Genomic DNA, 20,058 nt, shown 5'->3' on the forward strand with positions numbered 1-20,058 from the left:
AAACATCTCTACCTCCCGAAGGCACCAGATGAGTGAGGGGTCAGTCTGCAATTTTCGTCAAGCCACTGTCAATGTGAGAGAACTCGTGTCCAGCTTATAAGCCTATACTTGCATAAACCACAAGTGAAGATAAACAATCTTTGGACAACACCCACCAGTGGGACTCGAACCCAGAAAGCACAACTACCTTCCAGTAGCTGGCATAACTAGTATGCTTTAACCCACTACGCCATCAGACCTTACAAAAGAAGTAGATAGTTCGAGATATATATATCTCAAACATCTCTACCTCCCGAAGGCACCAGATGAGTGAGGGGTCAGTCTGCAATTTTCGTCAAGCCACTGTCAATGTGAGAGAACTCGTGTCCAGCTTATAAGCCTATACTTGCATAAACCACAAGTGAAGATAAACAATCTTTGGACAACACCCACCAGTGGGACTCGAACCCAGAAAGCACAACTACCTTCCAGTAGCTGGCATAACTAGTATGCTTTAACCCACTACACCATCAGACCTTACAAAAGAAGTAGATAGTTCGAGATATATATATCTCAAACATCTCTACCTCCCGAAGGCACCAGATGAGTGAGGGGTCAGTCTGCAATTTTCGTCAAGCCACTGTCAATGTGAGAGAACTCGTGTCCAGCTTATAAGCCTATACTTGCATAAACCACAAGTGAAGATAAACAATCTTTGGACAACACCCACCAGTGGGACTCGAACCCAGAAAGCACAACTACCTTCCAGTAGCTGGCATAACTAGTATGCTTTAACCCACTACGCCATCAGACCTTACAAAAGAAGTAGATAGTTCGAGATATATATATCTCAAACATCTCTACCTCCCGAAGGCACCAGATGAGTGAGGGGTCAGTCTGCAATTTTCGTCAAGCCACTGTCAATGTGAGAGAACTCGTGTCCAGCTTATAAGCCTATACTTACATAAACCACAAGTGAAGATAAACAATCTTTGGACAACACCCACCAGTGGGACTCGAACCCAGAAAGCACAACTACCTTCCAGTAGCTGGCATAACTAGTATGCTTTAACCCACTACGCGATCAGACCTTACAAAAGAAGTAGATAGTTCGAGATATATATATCTCAAACATCTCTACCTCCCGAAGGCACCAGATGAGTGAGGGGTCAGTCTGCAATTTTCGTCAAGCCACTGTCAATGTGAGAGAACTCGTGTCCAGCTTATAAGCCTATACTTGCATAAACCACAAGTGAAGATAAACAATCTTTGGACAACACCCACCAGTGGGACTCGAACCCAGAAAGCACAACTACCTTCCAGTAGCTGGCATAACTAGTATGCTTTAACCCACTACGCCATCAGACCTTACAAAAGAAGTAGATAGTTCGAGATATATATATCTCAAACATCTCTACCTCCCGAAGGCACCAGATGAGTGAGGGGTCAGTCTGCAATTTTCGTCAAGCCACTGTCAATGTGAGAGAACTCGTGTCCAGCTTATAAGCCTATACTTGCATAAACCACAAGTGAAGATAAACAATCTTTGGACAACACCCACCAGTGGGACTCGAACCCAGAAAGCACAACTACCTTCCAGTAGCTGGCATAACTAGTATGCTTTAACCCACTACGCCATCAGACCTTACAAAAGAAGTAGATAGTTCGAGATATATATATCTCAAACATCTCTACCTCCCGAAGGCACCAGATGAGTGAGGGGTCAGTCTGCAATTTTCGTCAAGCCACTGTCAATGTGAGAGAACTCGTGTCCAGCTTATAAGCCTATACTTGCATAAACCACAAGTGAAGATAAACAATCTTTGGACAACACCCACCAGTGGGACTCGAACCCAGAAAGCACAACTACCTTCCAGTAGCTGGCATAACTAGTATGCTTTAACCCACTACGCCATCAGACCTTACAAAAGAAGTAGATAGTTCGAGATATATATATCTCAAACATCTCTACCTCCCGAAGGCACCAGATGAGTGAGGGGTCAGTCTGCAATTTTCGTCAAGCCACTGTCAATGTGAGAGAACTCGTGTCCAGCTTATAAGCCTATACTTGCATAAACCACAAGTGAAGATAAACAATCTTTGGACAACACCCACCAGTGGGACTCGAACCCAGAAAGCACAACTACCTTCCAGTAGCTGGCATAACTAGTATGCTTTAACCCACTACGCCATCAGACCTTACAAAAGAAGTAGATAGTTCGAGATATATATATCTCAAACATCTCTACCTCCCGAAGGCACCAGATGAGTGAGGGGTCAGTCTGCAATTTTCGTCAAGCCACTGTCAATGTGAGAGAACTCGTGTCCAGCTTATAAGCCTATACTTGCATAAACCACAAGTGAAGATAAACAATCTTTGGACAACACCCACCAGTGGGACTCGAACCCAGAAAGCACAACTACCTTCCAGTAGCTGGCATAACTAGTATGCTTTAACCCACTACGCCATCAGACCTTACAAAAGAAGTAGATAGTTCGAGATATATATATCTCAAACATCTCTACCTCCCGAAGGCACCAGATGAGTGAGGGGTCAGTCTGCAATTTTCGTCAAGCCACTGTCAATGTGAGAGAACTCGTGTCCAGCTTATAAGCCTATACTTGCATAAACCACAAGTGAAGATAAACAATCTTTGGACAACACCCACCAGTGGGACTCGAACCCAGAAAGCACAACTACCTTCCAGTAGCTGGCATAACTAGTATGCTTTAACCCACTACGCCATCAGACCTTACAAAAGAAGTAGATAGTTCGAGATATATATATCTCAAACATCTCTACCTCCCGAAGGCACCAGATGAGTGAGGGGTCAGTCTGCAATTTTCGTCAAGCCACTGTCAATGTGAGAGAACTCGTGTCCAGCTTATAAGCCTATACTTGCATAAACCACAAGTGAAGATAAACAATCTTTGGACAACACCCACCAGTGGGACTCGAACCCAGAAAGCACAACTACCTTCCAGTAGCTGGCATAACTAGTATGCTTTAACCCACTACGCCATCAGACCTTACAAAAGAAGTAGATAGTTCGAGATATATATATCTCAAACATCTCTACCTCCCGAAGGCACCAGATGAGTGAGGGGTCAGTAAGGGGTGAGGGGTTTTGTAAGGTCTGATGGCGTAGTGGGTTAAAGCATACTAGTTATGCCAGCTACTGGAAGGTAGTTGTGCTTTCTGGGTTCGAGTCCCACTGGTGGGTGTTGTCCAAAGATTGTTTATCTTCACTTGTGGTTTATGCAAGTATAGGCTTATAAGCTGGACACGAGTTCTCTCACATTGACAGTGGCTTGACGAAAATTGCAGACTGACCCCTCACTCATCTGGTGCCTTCGGGAGGTAGAGATGTTTGAGATATATATATCTCGAACTATCTACTTCTTTTGTAAGGTCTGATGGCGTAGTGGGTTAAAGCATACTAGTTATGCCAGCTACTGGAAGGTAGTTGTGCTTTCTGGGTTCGAGTCCCACTGGTGGGTGTTGTCCAAAGATTGTTTATCTTCACTTGTGGTTTATGCAAGTATAGGCTTATATATATATATATATATATATATATATATATATATATATATATATTACACATGAGAGGATGTGTAGTGACTTAATATCTAACATATTCAGAGATTTGAGTAGGGGTACCGAGTGATGTCTGGGGCCAAAGTGAGATATTGTCCTAATAGCAGCTTTGTGTTGAGTAATTAGAGGACGTAAATGATTTTGGGTAGTAGAACCCCAAGCACAAATACCATAGTTGAGATAAGGAAAGACGATGGAGTAATAGAACGTCACCAGGGCAGGGCGAGGTACATAATATCTGATCTTAGAAAGAATGCCAACAGTTTTTTAATCTTTTTTTGATATATTAAGAATGTATCCCTGGAAATTTAGTTTGTGGTCAATGAGAATGCCAAGGAATTTGCCACCTATTTTGTTACAAATTTGGGTATTATTTATCCTGAGATTTATTTGATTTGAGGATTTATTGCCAAACAAAATATAGAAAGTTTTGTTTGGCAATAAATCATCAAATCAAATAAATCTCAGGACAAATAATATCCTCGTGGCAGTCTTTTAGGTCTCTAACACCAGTTGCAACAGAACAATGCGGCTAAGCAGGTAGCTGCATCCTGAGAAGGAGCAGCGACGACACGTGTACCGAGACGGGCGGGGTTAAAAGTAACAGAGGCATCTACCGAATCAACAGGGTGTTTGTGGAGGAAGAAATCGTCAGGAAAAGTTGAATCAAGATGATGTAGATCAAGTGTGGCCGTGGTGGGGACGGCATTGAGAACCCCCACAGAGAGAGAGGTTAAAAGGTGCGGTAGTCACAATGAGAGACAGAGCCGTGCCGAGGTCACCCGTGACGGCTTGGGACTCAACCCTACCAAAGAAGGGGGTGGGAGCGGGGGCAGTAGTTCGGTCTGGGCCCAATGTAGCGAGGGCTTACTTTGAGGTTACCCTGAGGTGCTTCCGGGGCTTAGCGTCCCCGCGGCCCGGTCGTCGACCAGGCCTCCTGGTTGCCGGACTGATCAACCAGGCTGTTGGACGTAGCAACTCGCAGCCTGAAGTATGAGACACAGCCTAGTTGATCAAGTATCCTTTGGAGGTGCTTATCCAGTTCTCTCTTGAACACTGTGAGGGGTTTGCCAGTTATGCCCCTTATGTGTAGTGGAAGCGTGTTGAACAGTCTCGGGCCTCTGATGTTGATAGAGTTCTCTCTCAGAGTACCTGTTGCACCTCTGCTTTTCAACGGGGGTATTCTGCACATCCTGCCATGTCTTCTGGTCTCATGTGATGTTATTTCTGTGTGCAGGTTTGGGACCAGCCCCTCTTAATATTTTCCACGTGTAAATTATTATATATCTCTCCCGCCTGCGCTCAAGGGAGTACAGATTTAGGCTCTTTCGGCTCGATCGGTCCCAATAGTTTAGATGTTTTACTGAGTGGATTCTAGCAGTAAAGGATCTCTGCACGCTTTCCAGGTCAGCAATTTCTCCAGCTTTGAAAGGGGCTGTCATTATACAGCAGTACTCCACTCTAGAGAGCACTAGCGTCTTGAAAAGTATCATCATCGGTATAGCATCTTTAGTGTGAAAAATTCTTGTTATCCAACCTGTCATTTTTCTTGCAGTTGTGACGGCTACTTTATTGTGTTCTTTAAAGGTAAGTTCTTCCGACTTGAGTACACCCAGATCCTTTACATTGCCTTTTCGTTCTATGTTATGATTTGCCTGAGTTTTGTACGTGGTTTCCGTTTTTATATTTTCATTTTTTCCATTGCGCATGAGCTGGAACTTATCTTCGTTAAACACCATATTATTTTCTGTAGCCCATAGAAAGACCTGATCTACATCTGATTGGAGGTTTGCCGTGTCCTCTATGTTGCCAACTCATGAAGATCCTAGTGTCATCTGCAAAGGATGTTACAGTGCTATTGGTTGTGTTCTTGTCTATGTCCGATATGAGGATGAGAAAAAGTACTGGAGCAAGCACAGTACCCTGGGTGACTGAGCTCTTCACGGTTGATGGGCTGGATTTTATTTTGTTGACTATTACACATTGGGTTCTGTTGGTCAGGAAATTGTAGATCCATCTGCCTATTTTTCCGGTAATTCCTTTTGAACGCATTTTATGTGCAATAACACCATGGTCACATTAATCAAAAGCTTTGGCGAAATCTGTGTAAATTACATCAGCGTTTTGTTTGTCTTCCATAGCATCTAATGCCATATCATAGTGGTCCCGCAATTGCGACAGGCAAGAGCGCCCTGTTCTGAAACTATGTTGTCCGGGGTTATGGAGATGCTGTGATTCCAAGTATTTTGTGATCTTACTTCTTAGCACTCAAAAACTTTTATGATGTGCGATGTTAGTGCTATCGGTCTGTAATTTTTTGCCTCTGCCTTATTTCCTCCTTTATGAAGTGGTGCTATCTCTGCTGTTTTTAGTATATCAGGAATAACGCCAGTATCTAGGCTTTGTCTCCACAAAATGTGGAGGGCCTGCGTAGTGTTTTTTTACAGTTCTTGATGAATATGGAGTTCCAAGAATCCGGGCCTGGTGCAGAGTGCATAGGCATACTTGTGGGAACCGACCTGTGAGATTTATATTTATTTAATTTATATGAATTTATATTTACGTTAATTTATATACTTCGATAGCAATTTGTATAATGATAAGTGGACTGTATTTCTGCAATAATCTCATAATCTCACAAATCGATCCTCTACACATTAGGGGGGTTTATATTTATATGTATGCAGCCAATCAAACTACAGTAACTACATACATTGAAGAGGTTCCTTATCTTATAGTACAGCAGGTTAGTCCACCAGGTATAACTAGGGTGTAGACACCAAATTATCCTCTTTGAGGTAGCTTCTATCACCCAGTAACTGGTGCACATAATCTTGCATCCTCGTCTTGACCTGTCAAAAGTGCGCTAGCTGTGAAGCCAGAATCCTATATATGACAAGCTATATCAGAGAAAACACTATACAGTACATGGAACATTAAAGACCTGGCTTAATTACCTTTAGTATGAGGCGATTTCGCGTTCTAACCGGCTAACCCTATATCCTGACATTAATGGCCATAAATGAATGATAAACGGGTTTCGGATAGACACTTAACTTGTATTTGTAGACAGCGTGTTGACAATGGTACACCTTTGGGTTCCATAACACTACGTCCAAGTAAATTTAACAGGAGCCGAATTTGCTCCCGTGTGAGCCTCTGGTCTCATATAAACAACAATGGCTGCCCTCCTCCTCACTCTCGCCTGGCCTACTTTGTCCAGATTTCAGAAAGTGATAGAAGGGTCACATTTACTCTACTTTAATATTGATAATTAAGTTAATTTATATAAGATGTTTTTATGATGGTAAAGTCCAAAGACTAATGTATTTAAGAACAATTCCCAGCAGAATAGCTGGTGAATTATAATGGTATGTGGTGATGATATCCCGTTTTCTTTAGACGGTAATTCCACTACAAGTTACGTTTTCTATGGGTAACTTGTTGGTAATACAGCAGCTATTATCTGTATGATTATTAAATGGTGTCGGATTTTCCGACATAATTCCCCAGGGGGCTGCTCACGGGTCGAAGTCCTGTTTAGAACAGACGAACACCGATACTCCTCCTTCGAATTATTAGATTAATTTGATGTTAGTAGTTAGTAATCACACATTTGTGCGTCTGTTCGTACAGGACGGATGTCCCGTACTAGAGTTGCAGGGGTTAGAAGTCTAATGCGATTTCATTTCCCTGTCAACTCTTGAAAGGCTAATATTCAAGCCTAATTACATATTATTTAACCCAGAAGACTGGATGTGATCAAGTACTACAGTCAAGTATGATTCAGGGACTGCAGTGAGATCAGTGACATTAGATATAACTTGAAGTTTGTTCAGGTAACTGGTCACTGATATATAAACACTGAGGCCCATGGAATACATCTTGATTAAATAATAAATGTATCAAATCAGTCATCAGATTTATTGGGGTTTAATTTAGTTAATTGATTCAGAAGATTGAATAGCTCATCATTAAAGTAAAGTATGGTTCTGAGACTGCAGTGGGTTCAGTGACATTGGTCGCAGTGACTTGTAGCTGTTTTAGCTACTGTTCACTGATTTGCCACTGAGGCCTCATGAACTCATCTTCAGCTTCAAATGATGATACTAACATCAACCTCTGTTGGTATAGTCAACTGTAATCTCCTTAGTATAATGCTACTGGAGAAATATAATCAGCTGACAAATTTAGATTTCTATTGGTATTGTTTATCTGCAGGCATAGGTCTCCTCAGGCTTGATACTGGGCCTGAGAGTAATTTACCTCCTGCAGAGTTTAACATGGTTATACCCTGATATTTAGTAGGGCTACCGATGAATCGATGACAATAGTCTGTCCCTACAAGGAGACCGAAGTCAGTGAGGTGATCAGACTTAATATTATCTGCCAATTTTATTCCTCTATTTCTCAGGAATTTGGCTGTTGCTCTCAGACCTTGAACTTGTAGGTCTACTGGTATTTTGTCCACCACAATGGCTTGTACTCGACAGACGTACCTGCCTAAGCGTACTGATGGTTGTACCACCTGGTAGACTTGAGGTCCTGCATCTGTTACAAACCCTGAGATGTTGAATGACGTCTGGGCTACAGGCCTTAATTGTAATTCATCTGCCAACTTTTTAGTGATATATGTTCTCTGGGATCCTTGGTCAAACAACCCACGGGTATGGACCTTGGCCCTCTTATTCAGGATGGTAATTTGGGCAGTAGGCAAAGTCGTATTACCTTTAGACTTTGCCGATTGGACACTCTTTGTTGGTTGCACCTTGCAGTACTGTACTGTGGTGGGAATGCTATCTTCCACCTTGGGGTTTGGAGACGTTGTTTTGGTGTCTCTGCACAATGCTGCATGGTGCTGACCTTTGTTACACCTATTACAGGTGTGTAATTGGGTATCACAGTCCTTGATGTTATGTTTCCTGAGGCACCTCGTGCAATGTTGCAAATCCTTGAGTCGCTCAACACGGGCGTCACTATCAGGAAAATTAGAGCAGTGGTACATTGAATGTTTCTCATTGCAGAACAAACATGTTCCATAGCTTCCAGTACCCTTTGGTGTCACGTTCTTGGGTGACACAGTAACTATAGGCTTGGAGGGTCCCACTGCATATACGCCCACACTGCCACTGTTCCACTTTGGTGTTGAATTATATTGTCTAGATTGATTTGGAGTACCTTTGGTACTCTGTGGTTTACTATTATTGGTTTCTGAGGGTTTACTTGGTGGTTTTAATTTATCATGTGTTCGTAATTGATGAACTACTGACTTTAAACCTTCAGATATTTCATTCATGGATAAGATACTTTTATTGTAATGAGCACTCATTTGTCTCAATGTGTCCCTAGGTATTTTCTCCTGGACAATTATTTTCAAGACCCACTCAGCCCCGTTTGTATCTGCTGTCAGGCTGAGGGCATTGATCAATGATTCTACCTCCAGCTTGAAGACTTGGAGTGAATCAGCTGAAGCCTCCGGTGGGGGTAAATGCAACAGCTCATGAACTAAATGTGATGTTCTTACTTCTGGATCAGCATAATTATCCTTGAGGAGTTTTACTGCCAGATCATAGCCGTCATTAGTTAATCTCAGATGGGATACTACTGTTTTAGCCTCACCTGATAATTGGCCTTGCAAATAAGAGAATTTACTACTCTTTGGTAAAGATTGTTTTGAGTCTACAAGGTCAACGAATTTGTTCCAAAATTCGTCCCAATCTTCCTCATCTTTTCCTGAGAAAGTGGGTAAATTAATTGGAGGGAGTCGAGCTTCTGCTTGACTCGTATTAGATGCAACTGTTGTTGTTGTTGCTGTTGCCTTGTTCTGGGCAATTAATTTAACATAAGGCTGTAACGTGGCCTGAGTGTGATCTTCATAATTCGCAAGATCAACCATAATGTCGTCTATTTCTGTTTCTGATAAATTGGTGTTGGCAAGTTCAGCCACATATGTTGCTATTTGACATTTGATTTGCTCAAATTTACCTGCAGCTGCTTGATAATAGCTTTCCAGGTCAGCATAATCAACTTGAGATTGTTGTGACAAATCTTCACATTTCTTGATCTGTCTTGTTAAGTGGCCTTTAAGACCTGCAAGGGTTCTTTTCATTCTCCCTGCATTATCCATACTGGCTCGTTGGTGAAACCTTGTGGGACTTGTACTTGGGCTGCTCATAATACTGAACAAGCACTGATGGTAGCCTAGGGTAAATTCTGAACTCACTAGGCAATAATCCTACCTCTACTAGAGGTTAGCACTTAAAATTAATACACATTATATATATATACAATCATCCACACTAATGATTTGAGTGATAAACCAGTGTCACTGGAAGTACCTTTAGGTTAGCTCCTCTATATCACCCTAGGATGGAAGAGACACTAATTAATCACTCAAAGGTGTAATGATCATAAGTAAATTATTATATATACAACTCAACTCGAGTTGATAAAAATTACATCCAAAATAGGGTCTGGACCATTCATTAATGGTGTTAGGTTGTTCAACATAGTACAACTGACTATGGTAATAATGGGACTAGGATGAACGATAATAGTTCAACTAGTCAATGGTAAATATCCTACCCTGTTGTGGGTTGGCAATTAGTAAATATTATACTGTGATCACTAGTGCAATTTATATTAAATAATTCTCTATTTTGGAGAAATAATATACACAATTATTGATAATAACCTCTTAATTAGCCTCTATGAAACTTCTAATATTATCTAGAAGTATTAAATATTATTAGTGACCTCGCGAAATAAAGTCCACAAAATTCGTAGATAATCTCTCGCGAAATGTAACACCACGAAATCCGTGAACAATCTCGCGAAGACACAGTCACTAATTTGGCTGGATTCTATATTAGCGCTGTCATTTCACGAAATAACACGCCACCAAATATCTGTGGGTGTGCATGAAACCGCTGACGAAGCTGTACTGGGCTGAGGGAGGCTCCTGAGCTCCCTCGAGGCTACGCTGCCGTCTTTGACTGGCTGGCCTTGTTTAAATAACACTGCACTAGTATATTTAATGAATCCACTGGTTTGGTTCATCCGGTACTAAGATGACCAAATGTGGGTTCAAAGGATCAAATAATCCGTCATCCGGTTCGAAGATGACCAAATAATGTGGGAACCGACCTGTGAGATTTATATTTATTTAATTTATATGAATTTATATTTACGTTAATTTATATACTTCGATAGCAATTTGTATAATGATAAGTGGACTGTATTTCTGCAATAATCTCATAATCTCACAAATCGATCCTCTACACATTAGGGGGGTTTATATTTATATGTATGCAGCCAATCAAACTACAGTAACTACATACATTGAAGAGGTTCCTTATCTTATAGTACAGCAGGTTAGTCCACCAGGTATAACTAGGGTGTAGACACCAAATTATCCTCTTTGAGGTAGCTTCTATCACCCAGTAACTGGTGCACATAATCTTGCATCCTCGTCTTGACCTGTCAAAAGTGCGCTAGCTGTGAAGCCAGAATCCTATATATGACAAGCTATATCAGAGAAAACACTATACAGTACATGGAACATTAAAGACCTGGCTTAATTACCTTTAGTATGAGGCGATTTCGCGTTCTAACCGGCTAACCCTATATCCTGACATTAATGGCCATAAATGAATGATAAACGGGTTTCGGATAGACACTTAACTTGTATTTGTAGACAGCGTGTTGACAATGGTACACCTTTGGGTTCCATAACACTACGTCCAAGTAAATTTAACAGGAGCCGAATTTGCTCCCGTGTGAGCCTCTGGTCTCATATAAACAACAATGGCTGCCCTCCTCCTCACTCTCGCCTGGCCTACTTTGTCCAGATTTCAGAAAGTGATAGAAGGGTCACATTTACTCTACTTTAATATTGATAATTAAGTTAATTTATATAAGATGTTTTTATGATGGTAAAGTCCAAAGACTAATGTATTTAAGAACAATTCCCAGCAGAATAGCTGGTGAATTATAATGGTATGTGGTGATGATATCCCGTTTTCTTTAGACGGTAATTCCACTACAAGTTACGTTTTCTATGGGTAACTTGTTGGTAATACAGCAGCTATTATCTGTATGATTATTAAATGGTGTCGGATTTTCCGACAATACTGTTTATGGCTTCTTCAAAATCCAGTGGGGATAGGGTGATGTCTGATATATGATTTGATGTTGGTATCATATCCATGAAAAATTCTACAGCTACAAAGGGCTACAAAGTCTTCCATCACAGTCCGACTCAGGGGCCAGGTCGTCCACCCCACGAGTCTTGGTAAGAAAGATCGTGTCGGTTTCCATTCGGCATTCACTTTAAAAGCCTGGGGCTTGGAACCAAGGGACACCACCTACCAGGGCAGCCAGGGAGGCCGAATGCCGGCCAGTGCAGGAAGGGTGCGGCGTCCCCAGCGATTTTCCACCTTTTTAACAGGGGAGTCCTACTGCTTCTTCCAGTCTCCCTTACTGGTGCAAAGACCCCATTCCCCCTTTTGTCCCAGCCTGGACACCCAACCATCCACTTAAGGCAGTCCCTCACGGGCGACCCCTCCAGTGGGCGGCCCGATGACTCACAAGGCCCTTACGTGGTGCCTTTTAGCACGTACAACACCCAAAGAGGGGAGGAGAGGGGACAAAGGCAACCCTCACCAGTCCCAGGGAGGTTTATGTGAGCCCCTCACTACGACAAGGCGACACCACGGAGGCGTTTGTGTATTAAAGTGACAAAAAATTTAAGTTAATTTCTGTCTGAATATGATGATGATAAAGTGCAATTAAGGTATCATTGCAACTTTATAGGAAATCGTTAAATGCTAAATATATCTTGGTTCTAATACTTGAAATATTGTTACATTAAATGTTTAAAACAAAGTTTATATCTGTATTTTTAATAAATATAAAATATTAACGTTTATCAATGCATCTCTGAGAGTTACATAATTTATTAGGATTGTGCAGCCTGTGTTCACCATCTGGCTGGACACTGTTGCCTTGGTAGTGTTCATGTGTCCGGACACTGGTGATGGTGGAGTAGTATTTATTTAACCATGTCTGGGTTTTCATGTAAGATATATGTTCCTTGAAATGTAGACACATTATCATCTACATCTGTCTTTATTCTGACTTATAGACCTTTAAGGTTACTTTGTATATATGCAATTTAATTACGAAATTTATTGACATTTGTGCAGGGCTTCACACTCCCTGAGCTAGCCATCAACAATAAAAATGCTTATATCTTCACTGTCACTTCAGTTTTATAGGAACAGACAAAATCTTTTATTTAAACTACATCAAGTTCGTAAAAACTCCAATGGATCAATTAAACATTGTTTTGTAAGAGGTGGTAAAACACTAGCTAAGAAGTCTGACACTGGGAAGACCTATGAAATAACCACTGAGGCACACCTCAGATCTTTCCTCACTGACTGTGGATTATTGACTGAATAACCAGATGCCAAGTGAACACTATCCCTGGAGTCCCCTCTACCACAGAACCCTATCCCTGGGGTCCCTCTACCACAGAGCCCTATCCCTGGGGTCCCCTCTACCACAGAACCCTATCCCTGGGGTCCCCTCTACCACAGAACACTATCCCTGGGGTCCCTCTACCACAGAGCCCTATCCCTGGGGTCCCCTCTACCACAGAACCCTATCCCTGGGGTCCCCTCTACTACAGAACCCTATCCCTGGGGTCCCCTATACCACAGAACCCCTATCCCTGGGGTCCCCTCTACCACAGAACCCTATCCCTGGGGTCCCCTCTACCACAGAACCCTATCCCTGGGGCCCCCTCTACCACAGAACACTATCCCTGGAGTCCCTCTACCACAGAACCCTATCCCTGGGGTCCCCTCTACCACAGAACACTATCCCTGGGGTCCCTCTACCACAGAGCCCTATCCCTGGGGTCCCCTCTACCACAGAACCCTATCCCTGGTGTCCCCTCTACTACAGAACCCTATCCCTGGGGTCCCCTATACCACAGAACCCCTATCCCTGGGGTCCCCTCTACCACAGAACCCTATCCCTGGGGTCCCCTCTACCACAGAACCCTATCCCTGGGGCCCCCTCTACCACAGAACACTATCCCTGGAGTCCCTCTACCACAGAACCCTATCCCTGGGGTCCCCTCTACCACAGAACACTATCCCTGGAGTCCCTCTACCACAGAACACTATCCCTGGGGTCCCTCTACCACAGAACACTATCCCTGGGGTCCCCTCTACCACAGAACACTATCCCTGGGGTCCCCTCTACCACAGAACACTATCCCTGGGTCCCTCTACCACAGAACACTATCCCTGGGGTCCCTCTACCACAGAACACTATCCCTGGGGTCCCTCTACCACAGAACACTATCCCTGGGGTCCCCTCTACCACAGAACACTATCCCTGGGGTCCCCTCTACCACAGAACACTATCCCTGGGTCCCTTTACCACAGAACACTATCCCTGGGGTCCCTCTACCACAGAGCCCTATCCCTGGGGTCCCCTCTACTACAGAACCCTATCCCTGGGGTCCCCTATACCACAGAACCCCTATCCCTGGGGTCCCCTCTACCACAGAACACTATCCCTGGAGTTCCTCTACCACAGAACACTATCCCTGGAGTCCCTCTACCACAGAACACTATCCCTGGGGTCCCCTCTACCACATAACCCTATCCCTGGGGCCCCCTCTACCACAGAACACTATCCCTGGAGTCCCTTTACCACAGAACCCTATCCCTGGGGTCCCCTCTACCACAGAACACTATCCCGGGGTCCCTCTACCACAGAACAGTATCCCTGGGGTCCCTCTACCACAGAACCCTATCCCTGGGGTCCCCTCTACCACAGAACCCTATCCCTGGGGCCCCCTCTACCACAGAACACTATCCCTGGAGTCCCTCTACCACAGAACCCTATCCCTGGGGTCCCCTCTACCACAGAACCCTATCCCTGGGGCCCCCTCTACCACAGAACACTATCCCTGGAGTCCCTCTACCACAGAACACTATCCCTGGAGTCCCCTCTACCACAGAACCCTATCCCTGGGGCCCCCTCTACCACAGAACACTATCCCTGGAGTCCCTCTACCACAGAACCCTATCCCTGGGGCCCCCTCTACCACAGAACACTATCCCTGGAGTCCCTCTACCACAGAACCCTATCCCTGGGGTCCCCTCTACCACAGAACACTATCCCCGGGGTCCCTCTACCACAGAACACTATCCCTGGGGTCCCTCTACCACAGAACCCTATCCCTGGGGTCCCCTCTACCACAGAACACTATCCCTGGAGTCCCCTCTACCACAGAACCCTATCCCTGGGGTCCCTCTACCACAGAACACGATCCCTGGAGTCCCTCTACCACAGAACACTATCCCTGGGGTCCCTCTACCACAGAACCCTATCCCTGGGGTCCCCTCTACCACAGAACACTATCCCTGGAGTCCCCTCTACCACAGAACACTATCCCCGGGGTCCCTCTACCACAGAACACTATCCCTGGGGTCCCCTCTACCACAGAACACTATCCCTGGGGCCCCCTCTACCACAGAACACTATCCCTGGAATCCCTCTACCACAGAACCCTATCCCTGGGGTCCCCTCTACCACAGAACACTATCCCTGGAGTCCCCTCTACCACAGAACACTATCCCTGGGGTCCCCCTCTGCCACAGAACACTATCCCTGGAGTCCCTCTACTACAGAACACTATCCCTGGGGTCCCTCTACCACAGAACACTATCCCTGGAGTCCCTCTACTACAGAACACTATCCCTGGGGTCCTTCTTCCTACCTCAGAACACTATCCCTGGGGTCCCTCTACCACAGAACACTATCCCTGGGGTCCTTCTACCTACCTCAGAACACTATCCCTGGGGTCCCTCTACCACAGAACACTATCCCTGGGTTCCCCTCTACCACAGAACACTATCCCTGGAGTCCCTCTACCACAGAACACTATCCCTGGGGTCCCCTCTACCACAGAACACTATCCCCGGAGTCCCTCTACCACAGAACACTATCCCTGGGGTCCCCTCTACCACAGAACACTATCCCCGGGGTCCCTCTACCACAGAACACTATCCCTGGAGTCCCTCTACCACAGAACCCTATCCCTGGAGTCCCTCTACCACAGAACACTATCCCTGGAGTCCCCTCTACCACAGAACACTATCCCTGGGGTCCCTCTACCACAGAACACTATCCCTGGGGTCCCTCTACCACAGAACACTATCCCTGGAGTCCCTCTACCACAGAACACTATCCCTGGAGTCCCCTCTACCACAGAACACTATCCCTGGGGTCCCCCTCTGCCACAGAACACTATCCCTGGAGTCCCTCTACTACAGAACACTATCCCTGGGGTCCCTCTACCACAGAACACTATCCCTGGAGTCCCTCTACTACAGAACACTATCCCTGGGGTCCTTCTTCCTACCTCAGAACACTATCCCTGGGGTCCCTCTACCACAGAACACTATCCCTGGGGTCCTTCTACCTACCTCAGAACACTATCCCTGGGGTCCCTCTACCACAGAACACTATCCCTGGGGTCCCTCTACCACAGAACACTATCCCTGGGGTCCCTCTACCACAGAACACTATCCCTGGAGTCCCTCTACCACAGAACACTATCCCTGGGGTTCCTCCACCACAGAACACTATCCCTGTGGCCCCTCTACCACAGAACACTATCCCTGGGGTCCCTCTACCACAGAACCCTATCCCAGGAGTCACTCTACCACAGAACACTATCCCTGGGGTCCCTCTACCACAGAACCCTATCCCAGGAGTCCCTCTACCACAGAACACTATCCCTGGGGTCCCTCTACCACAGAACCCTATCCCAGGAGTCACTCTACCACAGAACACTATCCCTGGGGTCCCTCTACCACAGAACCCTATCCCAGGAGTCCCTCTACCACAGAACACTACCCCTGGGGTCCCTCTACCACAGAACACTATCCCTGGAGTCCCTCTACCACAGAACACTATCCCTGGGGCCCCTCTACCACAGAACCCTATCCCAGGAGTCCCTCTACCACAGAACACTACCCCTGGGGTCCCTCTACCACAGAACACTATCCCTGGAGTCCCTCTACCACAGAACACTATCCCTGGGGTCCCTCTACCACAGAACACTATCCCTGGGGTTCCTCTACCACAGAACACTATCCCTGTGGTCCCTCTACCACAGAACACTATCCCTGGGGTCCCTCTACCACAGAACCCTATCCCAGGAGTCCCTCTACCACAGAACACTACCCCTGGGGTCCCTCTACCACAGAACCCTATCCCAGGAGTCACTCTACCACAGAACACTATCCCTGGGGTCCCTCTACCACAGAACCCTATCCCAGGAGTCCCTCTACCACAGAACACTACCCCTGGGGTCCCTCTACCACAGAACACTATCCCTGGAGTCCCTCTACCACAGAACACTATCCCTGGGGTCCCTCTACCACAGAACACTATCCCTGGGGTTCCTCTACCACAGAACACTATCCCTGGGGTCCCTCTACCACAGAACCCTATCCCAGGAGTCCCTCTACCACAGAACACTACCCCTGGGGTCCCTCTACCACAGAACACTATCCCTGGGGTTCCTCTACCACAGAACACTATCCCTGGGGTTCCTCTACCACAGAACACTATCCCTGGGGTTCCTCTACCACAGAACACTATCCCTGTGGTCCCTCTACCACAGAACCTTCTCAACACCAGAGTGTACCTTATAGTTTCATCTAACAACCAAAGTGTACTATAGCCCTGCCTTTCCATTCAAAAGGTTTTAAATTTTATTTTGTTTTTATCTTGTTTATCCCACCATTTTACATTGTTCATTTCTTCATTTGTCACTTACTGTATTATTATTTGTTATTACTGTCACAGTACAATGAGCTATATTTTACTTTTACTTGTTTCATTTAAATGTGGTTCTTCATTTTTCTTTTTTTACTATAGTTATTTAATATTTACAGCAGATATAGTATTTGACTAAATTGCATTGGGAAATTTTCGGTAATTTCTTACCTTATTGTATTTTGACTCAATTGCATCTACATGCAAGCTGATAGTGATCTTGAACTAAATCTGCTGTGACAAATTTACAATAGCCAGTATATTGATCATCACTACTGCAGGTATTACACAGCAAACTTTGCAAAAAACAAACTCCAGAATAACATTTGCCTATCAGTTTTTCACCAAAATGTCAGATCACGTGGTAATCATTTTTGATGATATAAATGCACTATTCACAGCAGTAAGTACTAAACTATGGGTCCTTATTTTAAAAGAAACCTGGCTAAATAGAGACCATACCCAACTTTACAACTTTGTTGGTTACAAAGCCATTCACAACTGTAGGCCTAACTAAAAAGAAAGTAGCACAACTATATATTACCAAGATACCTTCATTTGCAATAGTATCATTAGTGATAGAGATGATTACTGTGAATATACCTTTGATCACTTCAAGGAGTTCCCTTAAATCCTCCTTGATTATAGGAGCTATCTATAGATTTGCCAATACTAACAAAGCTTCATTATCAGATAACCCAAGGAATCTTATCGTAAACAACAATCTCAACTAAAATCACATCATTCTAGAAGGTGACTTCAATACTGACCTGTGTCAACAAAATAGCCTTCAAGTCGACTATTTCCTAAACTGCATGAACTCCTGTATGCTAATCCCCACAATCACCAAGCCCACCCGAGTCACTCAAACATCTGCCACTACCTTGGAACACTTATGGACTAACGTAGTAGCTCCCCTTGCATCTGTTATAATCACTGACAGAACTGACCACTATTCTACCTTCCTTATAGCAAACATGGACATAACACCACCAGCGAACAAGAAACTTACCTTCAGGTTACACAGTGAAGCAGCAATTGACAATCTCACAAATGCACTTCACAATATATACTGGGAATCTGAATGTAATAATACACAGGATATAAATTCATTAGTTAATTAACCTCTTCCTTTCCAAAACTCTGAGTCTTTACAACACTAATTTTTCTCTCCTCACCAAGCAAGTAACCGGCTAAAAATTAGACAATCACTGGCTCACAAGTGGCATAATCAATCAATAAGAAACATGAATATGAAAAAATCTTAGGAATGGCCTAGTTACAAAGGAAGTAGTTAAGAGGTACTCAACAATGCTTACCAGTATAATAAGAAAAGCAAAACTTTCCTATTGTGAGTAGATTCCAAGAAACAAAAGGCAACATGAAAAGCACATGGAGAGCCATCTCTATCATCCTAGGAGCTAAACAACATTCACATAACCAGATGAAACTCTCCAAGGATGATTATACACCTGCAACAGATCTTGAAGCGGGAACAGAATTTAATAGGTGCTTGGTGCTAACCTTGCCAGAAAATTTCCAAAGACTCAAGACACATATCTTTCAGGCAGCTATCCAAATTCTTTTCTCCTTTCAGCAATCAGCCCGACTGGTGACTGATTGAATCACTGAATTGTGTCCATCATTCCCTTACTGGAAACCAAAGCTGGGAACATTAGTGAAATACCATCTATGGTATACAAGAGCACCTCCCATGCCCTTGTGCACCCAAAGCTCTGCTGTTCAGCAAATCTCTAGTATGTCATTCATTCCCTGATACCCTTAAAAAAACAAGAGTAACGCCAGTTCATAAAGGTTCATCCGAAAGACATAAGCAATTACAGACAATATCAAATCTACGTATATTATCAAAAATATTTGAACAAATTATTTACAAACAGCTCTACCACCACCTCCTAAAACCTAAAATTCACCATACTAAAAAACCTACCTAAAATTCAACATATTAAGTCCCGGTCAGTCTGGCTACCGCTCCCTAAAAAAGAGTACCAACGATGCAATTATTAGTCTCCTTGATATAATCTACTCAGCTCTTGACAAAAATGAGTTTCAGATTGGACTCTTCATTGACCTGAGAAAGGCCTTTGATTCTGTTAACCATAACTACCTCTTACTTAAACTCCACCATTATGGAATCCGAGGCCTTGCCCTGAACTATATATGATCCTATCTTAGTGACAGACACCAATATGTAGCCCCATCAATGATAAAATCTCTCCCACTCTACCATTAACCATAGGAGTGTCACAGGGCAGCATCCTAGTGCCTCTCCTATTTCTTATATACATCAATGATTTTCAAAACCCTGCTCTTAAATGCAAACCCTGTTCTGAAACTCTTCCTGGACAGATGTAATTGAACCCATAATCACCACACCAGAAATAAATATCTCTTTGGTATCCCCAGAAGTCAAACTTAATCTGTGTAAAAACACTATGCAAATAAAGGGACCTAGTCTATGGAACTCACTCACTAACGAATTGATAAGCTGTCCAACTTTTGCCTTATTAAAAAAAAGTGCCTAATTTCACCTTCATATTCCTACTTAGTGCTTTTAACTCGCATTGTATCTAGTGCTACCCAATCCG

The 20,058-nt window shown here is 44.0% G+C and overlaps 1 long non-coding RNA gene across 1 annotated transcript in view; it reads right to left on the reverse strand.

The window, feature by feature from the left end:
* LOC138353295 (uncharacterized) overlaps positions 1–20,058 on the reverse strand; it is a 341,145-nt gene that overhangs the window by 28,626 nt on the left and 292,461 nt on the right. The window lies entirely within an intron of this gene.

Source organism: Procambarus clarkii, chromosome 57 (assembly GCF_040958095.1).
Source record: "Procambarus clarkii isolate CNS0578487 chromosome 57, FALCON_Pclarkii_2.0, whole genome shotgun sequence".
NCBI lineage: Eukaryota > Metazoa > Arthropoda > Malacostraca > Decapoda > Cambaridae > Procambarus > Procambarus clarkii.